Source organism: Capsicum annuum, unplaced genomic scaffold (assembly GCF_002878395.1).
Source record: "Capsicum annuum cultivar UCD-10X-F1 unplaced genomic scaffold, UCD10Xv1.1 ctg83390, whole genome shotgun sequence".
NCBI classification, from domain to species: domain Eukaryota; kingdom Viridiplantae; phylum Streptophyta; class Magnoliopsida; order Solanales; family Solanaceae; genus Capsicum; species Capsicum annuum.
In genome coordinates, this window is record NW_025894259.1 from 2,175,604 (window position 1) to 2,182,068 (window position 6,465).

The following is a 6,465-nucleotide window of genomic DNA, read 5'->3' on the forward strand; positions in this document are numbered from 1 at the left end:
TCACCATTGAGTTAGGAGTGTTGGATTTTATAGGGTTGTATAATTCGTTTGTATTCACGAGATTTGTAGGGTTGCCAATCTCGTATTTGTGTAATATCACCATGAAATTTCAAGTGTGTGAGAAGATTTGTACTTACCAATCTCATATATATATGTCCATATTTGTCTTGCTTATATATGATATGATGTATACTTGTGTTCAACCTTGTTGTGTTGTTGCAATATATGTGATATTTATTAGAACTGTTAGTGCAAGTGGTGTGGGTAACATTGTTGGTTATTTTTTAATTACAGGTGACGTACCCTTAGTGTGTATTTTGTATGCTTTATTTTCTATTTTGTTCGGCCGGCCTATGATTCCTATTGAGTACAAGTGGACCGTTTACGTCCCTACTATACCCTTTCAGTGCAGATCCAGGTTCGGGTACGCCTCACGTTGCTTGACTCGAGTGATTGTTGGAGCTTTCAAGGTAGTGGTTGGTTTTTAGATGTTTGGATTCTTCTACTACCTTTCTCTATAGACTATGTCTTCACTTTCATTTCAGAGACAAAGTTTCTCTTGTATTTGGTCATCATATGTATGTCATTTGAATTTTATCTTTACTAGATACATTTTTATATCGTTGATCTTAGGTTTTGGGAATGTATGATATTATTAATTGTGTTTATTTTGCCTTGTTATATATATTTTCATAGTTCAGCTTCATTCTAGAAGCCTTACCTTAGGGTTATTTCTTTTTTCCCTTTTGTGTATCAGTTTAGATTATAGGCTTACTCATCAAGGTTTTTTGCGATGAGTGCTATCATGACCCTTGGATTTTGGGTCATGACAAATTATATCAGAGCAGATAGGTTCATCGGTCTCAATGGTGTACGATCAAGACGTCTAATATAGTTTTGTAGATCTGTATGTAAACGTCAGTATCTATCTTCGAAAGGCTATAGGATATCTTTAGGAAACTTCCTCATTTTATTCATTATCATGTGGATTTTTTTATACCTTATGTTCTAAGTTATGTTTCACTCTTTCTACGTAGATGGTGTTGACTAGTTCCCGCGAGAGTAGAGATGTAGAGCCTTCCCCTAGAGGGCAAGCCTCGAGTCATGGATGGACTCGAAGGAGCGAATGGGCCCATGGATCATCCCCGTTTAGGGGGAGTGCTTGGGGACTCTTCCCTAGTCCACGTGTTGATCAGGTTGAAGGTATGGGCTATACTCTAATTTCCCAGAGTTTGTTTGCCCCAGTTTTGGAGGGGTTGTTAGTGCATTTGCTAACCCGCTTAGAGGGTTCTCCATTGGTTACATTGGGTTTTCATCCAGTCCGGAGTGTTGATCCTCCAATTGTACCTAGTTTTATTTTGGGTACTCCTCAAACCCTAATTACTATTAATCCATCAGCATTAACATCTAAGTATATTGCCCCGAGATCAGGAGTTCAGCCTTCATCTATGTTACCTCCTCAGATGGGACCTCAGCCTGCTAGATTCACCACCCCTTCTCTTTTTACTAGTATAGTGATTTCTTCTAAAGATCAGAAGAGGTTTGAGAGATTTAATTATTTAGGTCCTCCTAGATTTGGTTGTGCAATTGATGTGGATTCCTATGAGTTCCTGATCAATTGTCGAGAGAAGTTGCATTATTTAGGTTTGCTTAGCTCTTATGGAGTTGCTTATGTTACTTACCATTTGAGAGATGCTGCTAGAAATTGGTGGAGATCATTGGTTAGTTGTAGACCATTTGATTCTCTAGATATTATGTGGGATCAATTTGCCAATGACTTTGTAGAGAGATTTGTGCCTTACAGTCTAAGGGATTGGATGAGAGATGATTCTGATTACCTGATTCTGATTACCTGGATCAAGGCTCCATAACCGTAGCAGAGTAATGAGGAATATTTCCATGACTTGTCCAGATATTCTTATGCTAGCATTTCTACTGAGGCTAAGAAAATTCAGAAGTTTATGAAAGGTTATGATGTCTTCCTTCAGTTAGCTACATCTTTGATGGTTGTATTTGGAGATTTCTTTTGGAGTATAGTAGATCATACCAAGATGACTGAGGCATTCTGTGAGCATCTCAGGAAGGTACTAAAAGGTGCATCATTTTGATGAGTTCAAAGGCTAGACTTCTCGAGGTAGAGATTTTAGAGGTTCCTGTGGATATCAAGATAGGCCTGAGCAGGTGGCCTTGCAGAGTTTGAGTAGTGGACCTTCTGGTTCATCAATTTAGGATGGGCGTTTGGGTATAATAATACCTTCTTTTATTAAGTTAGTCCATAGAATTTGCTTTGTCTATGATGAGAATGGCTATGGTGTACTAGTATCTACATTCATGAGATTGTGTGTCTCCATGGTATGCCCGTGTCTATCATTTAGATTATAGCTTAGTGTTCACATTTCACTTTTTGAACACTTTTCAGGATGAGTTGGATACTTTGGTTGATCTTAGTACAACATTTCACCCCCAGACTGATGGTCATTCGAAGTAGACTATTCAGGTTTTAGAAGATATGCTCTGTGCTTGCATGGTGGATTTTAGTTGCCAGTGGGAGAAGCATTTTGATTTGATGGAGTTTGCATATAATAATAGCTACCATTCTAATATTGATACGGATCCTTTTGAGGCTTTTAATGGTAGGTGTTATCACTCTCTAGTTGGTTAGTTTGATGTTTCTAAGGTTAGACCTCGAGGTACGGGCTTGCTTTATGATTCTTTGTATAGTGTTCAGATCATTTAGGATATGCTTCATGCGACCTAAAGTAGGCAGAAGTGTTATGCGGATCGTAGACTTCATGCCTTGAGATTTGGTGTTAGTGATCATGTTTTTTTTTTGAGTTTCAACCATGAAGGGTGTGATGAGGTTTGGGAGGAGGGAAATCTTAAATCTGTTGAGATTCTTTGGTCTGTTGGTGATGTGTCTTATGATTTAAATTTACCCTTATTTTTATCAGCTATTCATCCAGTTTTTCATATTTTTATATTTCACCATTACATTCTGGATGAGTCTGATGTCATTCGTTAAGAGTCGATTTAGTTAGATGAGTGGTTATATTTTGTTGAAGAGTCGATCTCCATTTTGGATAGAGATGTTAGACGACTGTATTTTAGAGTTATCCCTCTGGTTAAGATTCAGTGGCGACATCAAACTGTAGATGAGGCTACTTGGGAGATCGAATCTAATATGCGTTGTTTTTGTCCTCAGCTCTTTGTTGATTAAGGTATTTATTTTCCTTAGATCAAGGACGAGCTATAATTTTAGTGGTGGATGATATGACGACCTACAATTTTGATGAAATATCTAAAATATATGTTTTAGTGTGATTTGACTATTTTACCCCTCCTTATAGTTGTATTGTGGTATTTCTGGGGTGTGGGAGTGATTGACACAGTTCGCAATGCATTTTGGTGCTATTATGCAATATTATGGTTTTTGGTGGCTTCAAGAGACTTATATTGGACTTCTGTCATTATCTTTTGATTCATGCAACTGATGGCAGAACGGACTACACTAACACATCTGAAAAGTTAATTTTTGGGTGGTAACATGTTTGGTGTGGTTTTGTGGTTTTTAAACCTCATTTCGATCCTCAATTTAGAAAATTAAAATTTTGGATTTTGAGGGTCAACTTTGTGAAAATTACCTCTTTTCAAAAATTTGATATCGTCATTGAGTTCGAAGCATCAAATTTTATAGAATTGCATAGTTCATTTTTGTTCATGAGATTTTGAATAAGGGGCCCACGAGGATTCAGGATTATCCAAAGTCCCTACACTACAACAAAAAGGTCTATTTAAGACCAACATTTAGGGACGAGTTAATAATTTGGCCTCTAAAAGTATATCAATTAAGACGAGATTATATTTCGGTCCTTAATTGTGTATTTTTTTGCGAAAGTATAAAATATGGTCCTAATTTGTTTTTTAACTCATCCCTATTAGTAATAGATCCTTGAGTGGGAAAACAATACATAGGCATAAAAACGCCAATTTTTTTGCCTTTTCTAAAATCTAATTACAATTAGTTCTCTTGAAAATATACCAGTAGCTTAAACGTGTTCTTATTCAATCAACAATTTGCCCTAATTATTTTTGCACTATCGAAGAAATTCTCTCTATTACACAATCTGCTTTGCGTGTTTTCCCTTTGATTTTGCCCCATAATCTTGGTTTTTTAAGCTGTGCAGGTAAGTTTTATCTTAAATTTTGTTTGGTTGGATGCAAAATTCTGTCCGTATTGATCTTTTCAATTTCGTTCTATTGCTTTCTCTATTTTCATCTATTTTTGGTTCATATAATGATCTCTATGCTTTCTCAATTTCGTCTATTTTTTATTTTGTTTCTATTGCTTGTTTGATTCCAATTCTTCTCAGTTTTGTTTGTTTGATTTCACTAATCTCCGTTTTCTCTCAATTTTACCAAAAAGTTGAGCTTTTTTGGGGTTCTTTTTCTATGACGTTTATGTGATTTTAGTTTTGGGTATTCTGGAATCCTGATTTTCACTTGCCATTGAATTGTGAATAAGTTGAGGTTTTTGGGGTTATAGCTAGTTCCTTTATGCAGTTTATATGATTTAGGTTTCCGTATTCTGGAATCTTTCTCTTACAATTGAATTGTGTGAAAAGGTTTTGCTTTTTCGGGTTATAGGTAGTGGCGTTATGCGGTTTATATGATTCTAGTTTTGGGTATTCTAGAATTTGTATTCACTTACAGTCAAATTGTGTGAAAAAGTTGAGCTTGTTTGGGTTATTATCTTATTTCTCGATGCAGTTTATATGATTTGAGTTCTTGGAATTTCATAGTGTTCTTTTTAAAGTTCTAATACGTGAGAGCTTTTTATTGGAATTCTAAGTGGTTGTTGTTCGATTAATTCTTGGAAAGATGGTTTTTTTGCTAAGCCAGGTATTGTGAGGCAGTAACTTACAACTGCGGAGAAGGTTTTTTGATTGGCTGTCATTTATTGATAATGGGTTGTGTCTGTGGCAAACTTTCTCGATCGGTCAAGGATTGGCGGGATGGCCAAAAAAAAAAATTTAGATAAATGGGCATCAGCTATGGGTTCAAAGAGAGAAAAGAGTTTCAGGGTAAAATATAAATCAGAGAATGGCGATATAAGAGTTGGTTCGTTTGATAGGAAGCCTAATGGATCTTAAAAGGTCGGGGAGGATCGCTATGAGAAAGTTAACGGTAAGCTGATTGTCAAATAGTCATACTTATGCACTTAACTATAAAATTGACTCTAGATACCTTCTTCCGCTTCTCTTTTTTTTTTCAAAATTAGAACCTTGTACTTTTGTCTTGTTTGTTCTATACACCCATTGAGGGAGAATGGTCCCGTGCCTGTTATCGATTTAACTAAGGAGGGCTAGGTGCAGATTGGAACATACTAGTTCTGTAGTTCATAGGTTCATATTACTATAATTATAGTGAAAGTTGATGGATAACCATCCAACAAATTATAGAACAACCACGATCATGATGAGAATTTGCTTTAGCCGATTCAACATTCATTCCATCTATTGCATTTCAATGCTTGTGGCATTTAATCTTTTATCCTTTGTTATCTAGTTTCCTTGTCAACATGCGGAAGTGTTGTCAATTAATAGTTTATTGGTTGTGTAATAGCATATTGTTCTTGCAGATTGGCCAAGGGACTTATAGTAGTGTATACAAGGCTCGTGACCTGCTTAATGATAAACTCGTTGCTCTTAGAAAAGTGAAGTTCGAAAAATGGATCCTAAAAGTATCAAATTTATGGGAAAGGAGATTGTTATTCTGCGAAGGCTTGATCATCCAAATATCATTAAATTAGAAGGCTTCATTGTATCAAGAACATCTTGTAGTTTGTACCTCGTATTTGAGTACATGGAACATGATCTCACCGGTCTGGCAGCTCTTTCTAGCATTAAATTTACAGAGCTGCAGGTTCTTTTCCGTGCATTGTTTGTTGGACGTTAGTTTTTTTTAATATAATAATTGCTTCTTTCACACAGCATAATTCAAGTCTAATAACTAAGTTTGAATCTTATTTTGTTTCTTATAGGTCAAATGTTACATGCGGTTGCTTTTAAGTGGACTTTATCATTGCCATAGTCGGGGTGTTTTGCATTGGGACATCAAGGGTTCTAATCTTCTCATTGACAATCATGGCATTTTAAAGATTGTAGATTTTGGGTTGGCAGCCTTTTTCGATAACCAACAAAGTGCTCCGTTAAGAAAGAGGAACTAAAGAAGGTTGAACATAGGCTGAAGCTTGTTTTCATTGAGTTTTATCAAAAACTTGGCCATCTAAAACACTTCAGGTAGTGAAGCTTAAGTTTCACTTGCTTTCCTTCCAAAATAATTCTTTCAATTTAATTATTTTCTTCGTTTATTGGCTCTCTGCATTTGGCCTGCTAATCCTTGGATGAACTGATACCAGCTATATGAACCTATCTGCATTCCCCAAAATCCTCAAAAAAATATGAA

At 36.0% G+C, this 6,465-nt stretch overlaps 1 pseudogene; it reads left to right on the forward strand.

Annotated features, from left to right (window-relative positions):
* The first annotated feature begins 5,139 nt into the window (after positions 1–5,139).
* LOC124895686 lies at positions 5,140–6,226 on the forward strand (annotated as a pseudogene).
* The last annotated feature ends 239 nt before the right edge of the window (positions 6,227–6,465 follow it).